This window comes from Eptatretus burgeri, chromosome 12 (assembly GCF_056783735.1).
Source record: "Eptatretus burgeri isolate ZD-2024b chromosome 12, Ebu_testis_v1, whole genome shotgun sequence".
NCBI lineage: Eukaryota > Metazoa > Chordata > Myxini > Myxiniformes > Myxinidae > Eptatretus > Eptatretus burgeri.
In genome coordinates this window covers 22,116,987-22,131,605 of record NC_140972.1, presented here as the reverse complement: position 1 = coordinate 22,131,605, position 14,619 = coordinate 22,116,987, and the positions used below count along the sequence as shown (strand labels likewise).

General features: G+C 43.8%; 1 long non-coding RNA gene across 1 annotated transcript in view; it reads left to right on the top strand.

The window, feature by feature from the left end:
- LOC147015238 (uncharacterized) overlaps positions 1-14,165 on the top strand; it is a 74,841-nt gene extending 60,676 nt beyond the window's left edge. Inside the window, exons 5-7 of the long non-coding RNA XR_015050249.1 lie at positions 494-551; positions 659-861; positions 13,529-14,165. This is a non-coding gene — a long non-coding RNA (uncharacterized LOC147015238). The remainder of the gene's footprint in view (positions 1-493; positions 552-658; positions 862-13,528) is intronic.
- The last annotated feature ends 454 nt before the right edge of the window (positions 14,166-14,619 follow it).

Genomic DNA, 14,619 nt, shown 5'->3' with positions numbered 1-14,619 from the left:
AGCTATGTAATGCATAAGGGAGAAAAAGAAGAATGATTTCATTTGATATGCCTTACTCTTTACAAAACGTCAATGCTGCCAAAGCAGATTATTGGCGAGTTATACTGGGTAGTTTGCCATTGACTTCTCAGCACTGTTTGTTCATGTTCAATTCCTTTATGTGCTGAGTGTCAAGCAAGGAAGCAGCACGAACCATTTGTAAAGTCTTTGGTATGACTCAACCAGGGTTTGAACCACCGACCTCCCAGACTCAGAGTGGACACTAAACATTGCACCACCAAGTGAAGTGCTAAATATTGTCCTTCGTTCCCATACGGTTTTGATGAGCTGAAAAATGCAGGGTGGATGGCTCAGAAACTGACAGCTGGGTGGGAGGAAGACGTCTGACCTGGAATAGATAGACAACTGCACCAGCGGATGCTCCTTATCTTTCTTTCCCCATTTCTGTTGTTTCTGCCAACCAATTTTGCACTCTTCTTGAAACCTTTGCCAGGAAGTACAGAAAATGAATGGCGAATAGAGAAACGAAGCCATTGTATCCACAAAGCACGGTAAGGTAGCGATCACGGTCTGTATTCTCATTTACTTATACTGTATATCCACTCAAAATGCTGGACTCCTGTGTCAATCTGGCATATCCTATTGTCTTTCTTTCCAGAAGACAGGTCAGGTATGGGAGCATGCTCCGGAGCAACGCGTCAATGCGTCCACTTTCCGCCAGTACTCCAGGGGCCTCCATATGGCCATCCCCCAGGCAGATACCTGGCCCATCCCCATGTCCTTGACATACCTGGCCCATCCCATCTCCAGAAGACTATCTGCCTGACAAACTGGTGTGTCACTGGGTCATCATCAATTCCGGTACGAATCGTGTCATCAACATTATTGTTAAATTAAACACATGAAACATTCACTGAATGCCACTTTGATTTCTCACTTGGTTTTCCTTTTTTTACCTTGTAATGGATGAATGTACTTCATTTCAAATGGGGAGTTGTGGAAACCCTTTGTTGTTTAGACATATCCCCCATTATAAGTTTGTTTTCCAAAGCATGTTTACATGATAAGGCAAGACAGAAAAAGCACGAGTAAGCTGTCATTGCAGTTGCATTATTATCCGAGGGAGTCTATCAAGAGATTTACTTCATCCATTTGAGCTGTGCCATGCTTCTGCCTTTAATCACTGAAAGTACCTTCATGAGATCCAGTTGTGGCTTTTCTAATCGTTCGAGGAAACCGCTTGACATGTCTCGGAAAATCAATCTCATGTGGCTCTCTTCAATCGCTATTTTTTTTTCTCATCCCCATTGCCAAAAGGAACAATATAATAGGTGTGTTATAACTTACATAATATTACAATAATTGTACAAGAAGGAATGGTGTGAAGTTGAATCGGTTTCAACAAGGTGCCCCTTCTGCATACCTGTGGTGTTTTATCGATCACTGCTTCAAGCCTAAGATTTGAAGACAAAACTACGAGTGAATATTGGATTAGTGTTAGAGAAGAGAAAATTGATGCAAAGATGGAAAGCTCCTCACAGGCTCCAAATGTGCTTCTCACTTCTCTTCCAATCTTTACCCGTGCGGGTGAAGGGTAAGGTAGGGTTAAGCAATTGGTTCAATTTGTCTGTCTGTCTGTCTGTCTACAGATATCAGTCTATGATTGAGTTATTACTTCATTTCAATTGAATTTTTTACCTCCACCACCGAAGATGAAGGAGGTAATGTTTTCACCCCTTTCTGTTGGGTCGCCGAAATAGGTGACCCTTATTGTCAGTAATTCTGTCTTTTTGTTTGGATGTTTGTTTGGATGTTTGTTCGTTTGTCATCAGCATAATTGGTAGTAAACGTGGGCGCATTTTGACCAAACTCGGGTGGTAGGTACATCTTATGACCTAGTGCTTTGGAAATTGTGATGGTTGCTAAGGACGCTTTGGTTCCCTAGCAACAACCGAAAAACCTTCTAAATCGGAACCGTTCACGCGAAATCTATTCCGAAAGCCATTATCCCACGTAGGGTAATGAAATTTGGCAGGAATAATCTACAGGTGATGCTCTATCAAATATATTCCGGTTTTTGTGATATATGGAATACTATACCCGCAGCACCCCCTACAATTAGGGTATGCGCAAAAATTGGAGGCTCCTAGTGACCAGGTGAGTGCATCAATACGAATGAAACTTTGCAGGTTCTTGGTAATCAATGAGTACTACACCTTTGCCTCAGGACATATTGACTGATTTCGCTTAGGTTAGGGGTCAATTAGTGCAAAAATCGATAACATGCAAGAGCTGGAGGTGCCTTCACGCCAAATGCTACTCCTCCTATGGTTATGGTCGGATGGTCATGAAAATTCATAATAATCGTCTGGGAATACATTGTACACAAACGATCGAGCCGGATTTTCGATTTCGATCTTTGTTCACCCACAGCATGCCCTCGAACTTTGGGGATTTCCGATTTCAAACCGCATTTTCGGTACTTTTCATTCAAATGGATACCGAGTAGTTATCAGTAGATGGAACTGGATGAGATTTGATATGCATAATCTTAAGGTGATTCCCTATCCGCTATATGACATCCATTTTGCTCTATATCTTATAGTTTCCATGCTCGGCGACCCATCGCCGCCTACCGGCTTGTCTGTTTGTTTGTTTGTCTGTGTACAGGATATCTCAAAAAGTTGTGCACGGATTCGGACGAAACTTGATGGACACATTGGGTGTGTGACAAAGAATAATTGATTAAATGTTGGTGAAGATCGGAATCTGGATCTGGAGACGAGAATTATTTATTTTTTAAAGCAATTCTTCACCATTGGAGAGATGGGGCCAAAAACTATGTATGGCATGATTGACCCCCAAAAGGGGTATTCGCTTTCTTCTCAGAAACTACACACACAATTCCCATGAAACTTAACCACCACCTTCATTGAGGAGTGTGGGAGTGAGGAAGGAGGGAGGAGTGAGGAAGGAGGGAGGAGTGAGGAGGGGAACAAGGAATAGTGCAGAAAGGGAAGGTAGCATGAAGGGAGGGAAAGGGAAGGCAATGTGAGGGGAGGGTCCGTCCGGCCATAACCACCGTCTGGACACGTCTGTAGATAACCAGCATCCAGAGACGTCTGTCGATAACCACCATCTGGACATAACCACCGTCCAGATACATCAAGGGAAGGCAGTGTGAGGGGAGGGTCCGTCTGAACATAACTACCGGCCAGACATGTCCACAGATAAATACCATTCTGGACAACAGGTATACTAAGGGGTGGGGGGAAAAAGAGGGGGGGGGAGGGGTTGAGGAGCGAGGAAGAATGGAGACCAAGGAGGAGTGTGGCAGTATAGAGGGGTGAAGTCAGGGGAAAATAATGTCAGGGGAGAGGAATGTAGTGTGAGGGAAGGGCAGGGGAGGGCAGCATGAGGGGAGGGCAATGGAAGGCAGTGTTAGAGGAGGGTCCATCCAGACAGAACTACTATACCATCTGGACACATGCAGAGATAACCGCCTCCAGACACAACCACCGTCCCGATATGTGTGGAGATGACCACCAACCAGGCATAACCACCATCCAGATACGCTCAGAGATAGAAAGAGAAAGAGAGTGAGAGAGGTGGCAGGATGCTGCACTGTATTCGGCGGGGGTGGAGCAGGGATAGACAGACAGACAGAGAGAGAGGTGTGGCAGGATGCTGCACTGTACTCGGAGGGGGTGGAGCGGGGATAGACAGACGGAGAGAGAGAGAGAGAGAGAGAGAGAGAGAGAGAGAGAGAGAGAGAGAGAGAGAGAGAGAGAGAGAGAGAGAGAGAGAGAGAGAGAGGTGTGGCAGGATGCTGCACTGTACTCGGAGGGGGTGGAGCGGGGATAGACAGACAGAGAGAGAGAGGTGTGGCAGGATGCTGCACTGTACTCGGAGGGGGTGGAGCGGGGATAGACAGACAGACAGAGAGAGAGATGTGGCAGGATGCTGCACTGTACTCAGAGGGGGTGGAGCGGGGATAGACAGACAGAGAGAGAGGTGTGGCAGGATGCTGCACTGTACTCGGAGGGGGTGGAGCGGGGATAGACAGACAGACAGACAGAGAGAGAGAGAGAGAGAGAGAGAGAGAGAGAGAGAGAGAGAGAGAGAGAGAGAGAGAGAGAGAGAGAGAGAGAGAGAGAAGTGGGGGTAGTGGATTTAGCAGAGAATGTGTTATGCTTTATGAACAATACACACACACACACACACACACACACACACACACACACACACACACAATCATCATGTGACAGGTGAAAATAATTTGGCTCTGTAATTGAGAAAACATGTTCATACGGCGAACGGCTCAGAAATCGGGTGTTATCAAATATATTTTGCTTTGAAACTCACAAAGAGAACCCAATCAACCTTTGTAAAGCACACCGAATTATATAAAATAACCATTTGCTTCAGAAACAGTCACGAGTACAAAGGAAAACATGATCGCTTGTACACTGCTGAGGTTAAAAGTTAAAACATCCAAGATACGGGATGAAACTTTGCCACCATGGTGCCCGTATCCAAGAATGCAGGCAGGTATACAAACACACCCGTGGGAGTCCTTAAATTACAGATCCAAATCTACCCATACATGTACTTCTACCCTTGCAGCAACTGCCAACTGTAGATCCCGATTGGGACATGAACTGTACCGCCATCGATTGTAGGGCACTCAGCAAGTGGCTTCAGCACTCGAGCAAGCACTCCAATTAAATAGTTTATAAGGAACGGTTGGCCAGGCTGTGGCTGCGTACCAAATCGGATCTCTTTAACTTTAAAGCTGGTCTTCAAAGCACCCGCAACAGTTAAAGATATTAAGTGAATTTGTTCAAATAATGGCTTTATTCACAAAATAGTTGCTGTTTAACGTATAACAACCCTGGAGAAATCGCAAAGTTTAATCGCCAGTGAAATAAACGTTGCAGATAATCCGCCATGTTGTCTGCTCGTCCGAGCACTCGTCATGTGGTACATTGGTTCGTGGTCCGCGCAAACATTATAACTTTATTTTAGAACATCCGTTTTTCACCAGTTATCTACGGATGTGTCCAGACAGTGAAGAATGGATAAGGAAAGAGTAAGCTACAGGTAGTGTACAAAAAAAATGGAAACACCTGCATAAATGAGGGACAACAAGTAACGGCTTCCACACAGGTGTGACCCATGTGTTACTTCAGCAAATGACATCCCAGCATGTTTTAAGTCATGTGTAAAAATGATGCACAGGCCTGGTTGCCTATAATTATGGCTAGCATGGCTACAAGAGATAACCCCTCAATGCCTCCATCCACAGAGCACGTGTGGTCACCCAATGGTTTAATGAGCATGTCACTGATGTTATCCTATGTCACGGCCTTCTCAGTCACCAGATCTGAATCCAATCGAGCATTTATGGGATATTCTAGAACGATGCCTGAGACAGCGTTTTCCACCTCCATCAACAGGTGTGAGTTGATTGACTTTCTCATGGAAGAATGGGCCACATCCCTCCTGCAGAATTCCAGATGCTGGTGCATGGACTCTATGCCATGGCGCATACAGACTGTACTGACCGCACATAGTTGCCCAATGCCCTGTTAAGTGACTTTACATTGGTGTTTCCATTCTTTTATTCACTTTCTGTGCATCTTGTGGAAAATAGGACAATTCCACGCAATGGAAATTCCATGTCACATAAAATGTGACTCCAGGACACACTCCCTTCCCCCCAAACCCCCACACTCTGTCCCTCCTCTCTCCCCTCACTCTATGCCCCCTCCCTACTCCTCACGTTGGCCCCATGCCTGGTGTTGGCTTAACAGTTAATGTGGCTGGTTTAAAATCTCAGTCTTGAGTTGGAGCCCCTGTCGTGCCGTTGAAATGCACCAAGTTTGTTGACTCAGCCTGTCATCCTTCCGAGGTCAGCAAAATGAGTACCAGCTTACTGTTAACAAGGACACTATCAACAGCAGTCACACTTCCAGGAGATCATGCAACCAGCAGCTACAGGCTGTACCCGAAACAACTCTGCACCCCCTCCCTCCCCTCACTCTGACCCCCTTCTTTCCTCCCTCTCTCCCCTTGCCCCACTCCCTTCCCCTATCTCTCTCTCCCCCTGTTTCTGTCCCCACTCTCTCCTCTCCCCCTCGCCGCATCGCGCCCGACCAAAAACGGCTATCAAAATGTGTTTTGCCTTTTAAAACATCAATATCTGCAAGATTTTCTTCCCAATCTTTGCAACTGAGTCTGAAGCCATCTTAGCCACGATGAAAAATACAATTAGATGGCTAAATTCAAGTTAAGATAAATCTGTGAGAGTCAGAAAGTGTAAGCCTTACAAAAGAGGCCTCTGAAACCCCAGATCAATGCGGAGTAAAGAAACATGGCAGCGGTGGTATACAAATTTTGGGTGGAGTCAGGCAAACTGTCCAATCAATGTGTGGAACTTGTATGCATGAACGGACACATGGACACACACACACACACACACACACACACACACACACACACACACACACACACACACACACACACACACACACACACGACTCCTTTTATGGTATAAACCATTGATTGTATTTGTTTTTTAATGCAAAAACTTCAAGAATTATAAAATTGAACCATTGTTTACCTTTTTATTGGGTTGCTAGGCAATGCTATGAGGTGGAGTTTATGATTCTAAGTCAAAGGCAAACGCTAAGGGGTGAAATTGGAACTTGTAAATGGAAATCCAAACAAACAGTAATTGTCATATTCTTGTCGCTGTTCCCACGTTGTACGTCGTCAGCCAATTTGATTTATGTTAAGTTAAGTTAGTGAGTGGTTCGAAAGAGCTGAATATATTAAATAAGGGTCTATTTATTATTTTCATCATATATCTTCATCCCGCTGTATCTGTCTGTCTTGTGTCTCTCGTGCTCATGTCCGTTTATTTAAACAAATCCTCCTATTTTAAGTTGTGCATGCTGCTCCATCCTCTGCCTCCCATGCATCGCTTGTTTCATTATACGTATTGGATAAATCCTTGGTGGAATCGTTAAATGAATGAGTGGTAAATTAAGAATATACCTCATTTGGATGAGCGTGGTATACTCAGCATCACGACATTCGAGAGATGTGAGGACGCGGGTCTTCCAAATTTATCACCTCTAAATTGGCATTAAGCCGTCCATTCACGTGGGTCGTAGCTCCCAGCATGGATGTTCACCCGATGCGACATTGGTGTCAAGTGGGGCCGACATTTGTGCGACAAGAGTATCTTGTTCAGTTGACCGAGGTTAACACCTGTAACAACGGAATACGCAATTACCGAGGACAGGAGCTCTTTTTAAGGCATCATCAACATTGAGAAAATCCGGACATGGGAAGGAACACCGCTCCGCCACAGTCGGTCACAGAGCCAAGCCAAAAGCCACTGCCAACACTATGAAGCTTTCAAACCGCCTCGGGATTTCGCTCCCTCGTTTGTTTATTTATTTATCAAGTACAAATTCGTCTGAATTCGTTTTGTTGGACAGGGTTTCGCCCATTTAAAGGACACAAACCTCAAGAAGAAGGTTACACTCACTGGTTATATTCAGCAAATGGAAGACCATGCTGTTTTTGGAGACTCCTTTACATCCGAAAAGGCGAAAGTCCACCACATTACCTCATTGAGAGACGAGAGCAACACCTCGCAGGGACACAACTCGAATGCCAAGCAATCATTTATTGAACACGTGCTGGCAGTTCAAAAGGACTGAGAGTTTTGGGTCGAAAGGCACATTTTCAGGTGAAATAGTGTCGTGAAGAACAACACTACCAGCCAGTGAACACAACGTTCCATTCTTCTTGTTGCAAATTATGAGAGTGGTTCCAATTTGACCTGGAATTTCATTTTTAAAGGTAGTCTCTTTTATTCGAGCTTGTACATGATACGTATGTTTAACGGGAATTCACAAATTAATCCGGTCCACTGGTTACATCATTACTGAGGTCTGGCTTTTCCGCCCCTCTATATTCAGCGCACGAATTTGGATCTTGGCCACGGTGTCCTCACAAAATGGCCAACACTTTTTGAAATGCATAGGATATTTAATGTACACAACGGAAATGCAGAATGTACAGCGTATAGTCATCGTTGTGATGCTCTACAAGGCAGGGTATGAGTCGTATGAGTAGATGTACTCATACAAGGTAGTATGAGTAGATTCATTTTTGAAGTCAGTTATGTTTATAATGTTGGTAACTAATACCTATGATCACATCTTTCCTGCTTTAATGCATGTACTGAAAATCAAGATGCTGGCAAGTAAGACAACAAGGAGGGTGGAAATGGTGATAAATTATTTGGTTTACGAAAGCAACTCTTGAAATTTACGGACTGCACGGTTTGGTGATGAGATTGGGGATGAATGCCTGCCAAAGACATCCAAATTAATAAAAATAATAATAACTCCTTTGGGGCAAGATGTTTTTCATTAACGAGATTATATGAGAATACCTTGAAAAGGGTATGTAGGAATACCTCTAAAGCTGGGAAATACCCTGAAAAGTTAAGTATGAGGCAGTATCGTTTATATAACAAGATATCTGCACATAAAAACTTAGTTTTGAGCACAAATGCAAACTGTCCAGGTCGAATTTAAAGTTTCCTTGTAAATGTTGACACTTCATATTGCAGAATGTTGCACTGTTTACAAAAGTGAAGAACCTTTAATTTGACAAGCAAGCAGTATGATGGTGGTTATGGTAGAACCCTATACCCTTGACAGAGCATCAGGATGCTCATGATTACATCCACCCTGGATTTCATAGCCACTCTTCCACAAGCTGAGCAGTCAGGGGTAATTGAACTCAAACCGGTGAGGGAAACGCTGCAACACTTTACCAACTCCAACAGTATGATTACATAATGTGAAAAGACTTCCACATTCAACCAAAATGAAATCAATCCTGTAATGCTTTGTCAATATCGTAAGGGATCAGGGTCTCCTTAATGGGTGACCAAAAACTTCCGGAGATCAACTCCCAGGATGCCTGAGCGGAGGCATTTTGAGCGCATGAGGTGAGTTTATGTGCCTGGTGTTGGCTTAATGGTTTGGGTGGTGGGCTTGGGATCCTAGGATCCTGAGTTCAAATCCCACTTGGCTGTTGAATTAACACCAGGTGGGGTTGACTGCCTGTCATCCTTCTTAGGTCGGCCAAATGAGTGCCAGCATGCTGGTATACTGTGTCGGAGTGGCGATCCGTCCAGGATTGTGCCCAATAGCCAAGGAGACTGCTTAGGCAGCACCAACGCTCTGCACAGAGTATGGTCCCAATGGATGGATGGATGGAGGTGAGCTTGCGATACGATGTGGTTGAATAATTAAATAATTTGGCCTGCATGCCGAAGCTCAACGCATGTTGGTTCAGTTGTACTTTGGTTATGCCGGAGGGCAATTCTGTGGCTCAAAGACCGCAGCGACTATGCTTTAAAAATTAACAGCTCTAACAAATTATGAGGATGGGAACATGGCAATGAATTGATAAAAGGAAGACAATAAAGAAACCCACAGGCATGCTTACCTCGACAAGAATGCCCATCTTCAACTAACTGAACACGCAAACTCTTTTCAGCGACACTACCGTATTTTCACACAAATAATCCGCAGGTTATTTGTAAAAAAAGTTCCAAAAATACTAGTGTGTGGGTTATACGGTACAGTATTTTACCATATGGCACGTGACATAACCACAGGGGCCATGTTACCGTGAATTATCAAGACACAAAAAAAGGAAGGTTGTTTGTTTTTTTTTTTCTCCAAGTTTTATTGTACATTTCTGTTTTGTTTTCCGGTCGCATCAGTACCAGAAACCATGCTGGGTTTGTTTTGTTTCTTTAACACATCAGTACAACAAACTTTATTTGTTACAACAACCCTTTCTCAACATATTCATTTTAATATCAATTGCTTATTTATGGCAGTTGTATTTGAAATGAGCCGTTCATTGGGCCTGAATGACAACAAAGCTCTGCCAGCTGCTGAAGATATGGAGATCGTGCATCTCCCAATCATGTGGAGAGGAAAACTGGCTTGTGGATTATACCCGTGTGTGGGTTATACGTGCCTGAGATTTTCCAAGAGCCCTTTTTCCCCAGGTGTGAGGTATACAAAGGGATGGGTTATTTGCGTTAAAATGCAGTAGCACATTACCTGAAGAGTGATTGGCACCCCCTTCAGTGACAAACACACGCACATTAACGGAGGCGCACACTTTTCGACCTGGTCGGTTTCTGTTCCTTCTCCTGAAACCTACCCACCTGTGGAGATAGCAGCCAACAATAGCAACTTGCACGTGTACAAACATAGACATGCACGCGTGCACACACAATCATATATATACACACACGCACGAAGGTTTATACTTTCATACCTGGGAGGGCTCCATTCCACCTTCTGAAACCGTCATGTGGAGATGGCATCCAATGACACAGATGCGCACAAACACACCTCTGGCCAATTACATATATACTTTGAGTCCCATCTGAGCTCTCCCCTCCCCCTCAACCTCAAATCCTCAACTTCCCCCTCCCCACTACAAGCCTGCAATCTCCCCCCCCCCCCCAGCACAACTACTCAACCCTAACCTCGCCCCACCAAAAGTTATCTAAGCCCCCCCCCCCAAAACTTCAATCTCTTCCTTCCAAATCTGTCCCATCTTTACTCCCCCACCCTCCTCCCAACCCCAACTCTGCTTGTCTGACTCACAATCCCATGAGATATGTGGAAACCCCATGACATTGCAACTCTCAAGTGACCATGCATGAGCAGGTTAATCGTGCCAATAAACGACCCAAAACCAATTATCTTCTCCCTGATGCATATATATCTATATTAATATTTCGGCATGCCCCTTTCTTTGTTCCACCATCAGATTTTTGTTACTGCATGAAATGAAACAATATTTGGCACATATACTAAATGATATTATTGTCTTCCTTAAGAGGCCCCTCAAAATTCGTTTTGATGCATTTTCACAAACTCCAACGGATTCCATTCAAATTCGGTACGATTATGGCTTTTGGTCCAACTTAGGTCATTGGCTTTAAAAAAAATTTCCATAACACTTCCGATATTCGAAAAAATCGATAAATCGATATCCCTTATGGGATTTTCCATTCAAATCCACTCAAGTTTAAGGCCTACGGGGGACGCAAATTTCCACTTTGCCCCGGGCGCTGTTTACCTCCGCTACGCCAAGCTGTTAGGGTTAGTGTTAGGGTTTGGGTTAGTGTTAGGGTTAGGGTTAGCTACCCTAACGCTAACCCTAACAGCTAACCCTAACCCTAACACTAATAGCTAACCCTAACCGCTAACCCTAACCCTAACCGCTAACCCCTAACCGCTAACCGCTAACAGCTATTCAGGAAATTTGCAAGAAAGCCCGGGCAACACCGGGCTTTATTGCTAGCCCGAGCAACGCCGGGCATTACTACTAGTGTATGTATATATATATATATATATATATATATATATATATATATATATATATATATATATATATATATATATATATATATATATATATATATATATATACATACACATCGTCAAAAATAAATAATGGCAGATGGGTTTTTTTCACAATGTCGCAACTTTCCCGGTAATCCTCAACAAAGACTTTATAATGACATAGGTTTTACGGTCCCTGGTCGATGGGTAATGTGCTAGTTTAAGAGAAAATAGCCAGAAATAATAGCAAGGACCTGCGTAATCTTCATGGTAAAAACCCTGCTTATTATTTGGGAAGTGTATAAACAACAGATTGCTGCTTCGATTGCTGAGGCCTATCTTCACAAGGCCCGTGATGCCTATCAGCTGAAAATCCTTTTTAACTGTCGCTTTGGTTGTTTTACACTGAAGGGAAAAGTTATATGGAGGGCATGGCGCTTGTGAATATGACAGCTCCGAAGATATCTTTGACTTCTCATAGCAGTGAGCAGCAACATGGTGGCTGTAGTACAGAAATTGTGGGTGGAATTAGGTGAACTGTCCAAATAATGGGTGGGACTTGCATGGACGCACACATGGCTCCTTTTATAGTGTAGATGATACAAAGCAGGGAGTGAAACAGAATGGGTGATGGAGAGGTTTTGGTGGTGGCCTGTCCTTCAAGGGTCATCTGGTGGGTGCAATGTTCTCATACTCATCAGAGCTCTGTACTCGTGTGGGAAATATACCACAGGGGGCCAACTTTACCACTCCAACTGGCACTGGCCATGGCGCTTCTGCACTCTGATGACCAGCGACAAGTTCTGACGCCAACTCAGAAGATCCCTAACTGCGACTGCGCACCTTTGTAATTTTTTGTAACCATTTATGATTATTCCAGATTGTGTCCTACAGGGTGGCACTTGCCTCTGAGCTTTATTGGCTGGGTTTGTGTTCACCCTGACAATAAACTGTTTGACGGATTTCTCACAGGTAGGGAAATGTATCACTAAGTGTTCCGTCCATAAGACGGATGTTAATCTATGTGTGTCGTCTACTAGTATTAGCTGGTAGATGTTAAGTATTTCATGGTGTCTTTCATTGAAGAGTAGGTGATTTATTGCTGACATTTTGGACAATTCTAAACCCCTGCGCTAACCTATAGGAGGCACTGCATCAACGGCACAGCCACACATCACTAATGATTCAACCAGCGGGCCAAATTTATAATTAAATAATGGTGCAATATCCTCAATGACAGACTTAATTTGAAACTCAAAGTAATTTGCAAATTACAATTGAACCACCTCAAGGCTTTCATCTGCAGATTGATGGAGTACTGCTCTCCACTGTGGGCTAGCTCCCCTGCATCACACACATCTTGCTCAGCTCGGCGCAGTGGAAACCTAGCCTTTAAGATCATTGGAATCTCTCCTGATAAAGTTGTTGATGGGCCTACAACTTTGCCATCACCGACAGGTTGGTGGTCTCTCTGTCTTCTTCCGCCTCATTTATGGATTTGCACCCCAAGTATCTGCAGGACGCACGCGGTCTACCGGCAACCTCCTCCGAGTGAAACTGCCTAAATCCAGAACCACTGCTCACCTCCACTCATTTATTTCTCTCTTTTCCTGCCTGTGGGATCAAATTCCACATCCTCTTAAATCTCATTCTTCCTTCCTGGTATTCAAGACAGCTATTCATGACCATCTCAGGTCATCCCCCATCCAAAGCCATGATCTTTTCTACACCCGTTGAACCACCTCCACCCCTCCCAAAATTTTGCTTGCGTTAAACGAACTCCCAAAATTTTGTCCACCCCTTGCGTTCTCCTCTGACCCTCATCGTTACCTGCATCCCTTCTTTGTCCATCTCTGTATATCTTCTCCCTTCACCCTGCTGTTGGCGTTTCCCCTTTCTCCTGCTGTTCCCGTTCTTATGTTGTGTCCTGCTTTGTTCTGTGTCCTCGCTCTTCCATGAGCCGAGACCATGTATTTAAAAGAAAAAAAATCGTTTTTGTATGGAGAAAACACTGCAAATGGCTGCTTCATTCCACATGTCTCTAACTCCCCACACAGGCTTCTAAGTGGCTTTTGATCTTAGCTGCGAGCTTTCAGATAAGTGACGCAACTGGCTCGATGATCAGAGGTGCACTGACGCAAACCTAGGCTGTGGTGTGCCACTGCATCAAATAGAAGTCACAAGATCAGGCCCGGTTGTCTACGTCATATCAACCAGCCACCAGGGTGGTCATCAGCGGTCATTACAAGGCTGGCACTTGGTGTGATCGTCTTCAAAAGAGGAACATGAATTGGTGCTGATTTATGAAGGACGATGCAGATGGGATGATGGAAAAGAATATAGATTTCTGGGCCTGAAATGACGATTAGAAAATGTACAGCTTTAAGGTAAAATCACTTAATTTTATCATAAATAACTTTATCGTAGAACATATATTTATAGCTGAACTTTCAGCTTGCTTAAACTCCATTTGAATAAATGTTGATGTGATAAAAAAAAAAATGTTTTGCACTATGATAGTTGTCATCTTGAGATTTTCACAGTCACCAATTATTCTCATTGATTGCTGCTTATTTTCAACATAGAATAGATAAATTAATTATTCAAGGTGGTTGCAGTGATGGTAAAGCGTATATAAATAAATAAATAATTTATTGCTGTGTGTTGGTCGTGGAAATGGTAAAATGGATGTAAGTTAATAATTTAAGTTGGTGTGTAGGTAGCACCGCAGCAGTGATGGTAAAGTGTATATAAATAAACAATTCCAAGCTGTTTGTTGGTAATGGAGATTACACTAATAAATGGCTGTGTGTGTGTGTGTGTGTGTGTGTGTGTGTGTGTGTGTGTGTGTGTGTGTGTGTGTGTGTGTGTGTGTGTGTGTGTGTGTGTGTGTGTGTGTGTGTGTGTGTGTGTGTGTGTGTGTGTGTGTGTGTGTGTGTGTGTGTGTACATATGGGGTTTCAGAATGTAGGATGGAGTCCTCCCAGGGTGGGCTCAAGGGGTCCACCTTTATTTCAGTAAGGGGTCATGATTCATGGACCAAGCTGTGAAGTTTTCTGTTTTCAACGTTTTGTGCCGAGGGCTCTCTTCAGGATCGTTACTGAACCCTGGACGGCTTCCAACTGTAGTTTGTTTGTAGTGATATTCCC